Genomic DNA, 991 nt, shown 5'->3' with positions numbered 1-991 from the left:
GCAGGCCCGGCCCCTGCCGAACGGAGTTGCCGGCGCAGCGAAGCGAAGCTGGCAACTTCGTTTGGCGGAAGGGCGGGCCTGCTTGTTTTGTTTTTTTCTCGGCCATTTCCTAATTTGATTTGCCGGCCGGCGGCACCCACCTGGCGGCGCCTGTCGCCTAATTGCAGTGTAATGGCGCCACGCGGTCACTTGGCGCCCAATTAGCGCGCATACATCAGAGGGGAGGTCCATTACCGGGTAATAAAGTAAGCAGCCCGGGAGGTGGCGGCGCGGGGCGGCGCGCTGAAACGCACCGAGAGCACCGGGAGGGGTGCTCGCCGCGCTGCTCGCGAGAGCTCCCGCCCTCTTTTCGCTGTATTACCGACCCGACCCACCACCGGGGCAAACAATATAAATCCAACTGGAAGGTCTTCAATCGGCGCGCGATCGCCAGCGGAACAGCGAAGCGCCAAGTCTAGTGCTCGGCCGGGGCGGGGCATCCGCTCGCGGCGATTCATTTCACACCCGGCGGCCAAGGGGTAACAAAAACAGAAAAAAAGAAAAAGTCGTTCGAATTAAGCTCTGCCTTTATTCGTGTACTTTATCAGAGGTTTTTACTCGCGCGGTCCGCTTACCGCTCGCTCGCTAGCTCGCTCTCGCATTTCTTTCTCCCCTGCCCCCGCGCCCCGCCCTGCCGTGTTGCCCCGCCACAGACATTGGTGCGAAATAATGGCTCGTCCGAGAAAATAAACGTCGCTACAAGCAAAGCACTATACAGCACGGTGTGCGCTATTAAGAACCAATGAAGCAGCCAACGCTGTCGTTGGCGCGGGGCTGCTCGCGCTGCCTGCGCCCCGGGACACCATCCGGGCGACACCACCACCAACACCGTGCACAGCGCGAGCGTGGCGGGGCGTAGCGGAGCGTGGCCGGCTCGGCCGTGGCATTGCGACCCGCCCAGAGATACATTCGCATTGCGTGGCAGGGCAAGGCACGGCCCCCTCGCCCCCCC

At 62.3% G+C, this 991-nt stretch overlaps 1 protein-coding gene across 1 annotated transcript in view; it reads right to left on the bottom strand.

Annotated features, from left to right (window-relative positions):
- Window positions 1-991, bottom strand: part of LOC127749485 (zinc finger protein 784-like) — a 165,707-nt gene that overhangs the window by 10,887 nt on the left and 153,829 nt on the right. The window lies entirely within an intron of this gene.

The sequence above is a fragment of the Frankliniella occidentalis genome, unplaced genomic scaffold, assembly GCF_000697945.3.
Source record: "Frankliniella occidentalis isolate FOCC.00 unplaced genomic scaffold, Focc_3.1 Scaffold58, whole genome shotgun sequence".
Lineage (NCBI taxonomy): Eukaryota > Metazoa > Arthropoda > Insecta > Thysanoptera > Thripidae > Frankliniella > Frankliniella occidentalis.
The sequence above is the reverse complement of the archived record's forward strand: the minus strand, read 5'-3'. Positions and strand labels throughout refer to the sequence as shown.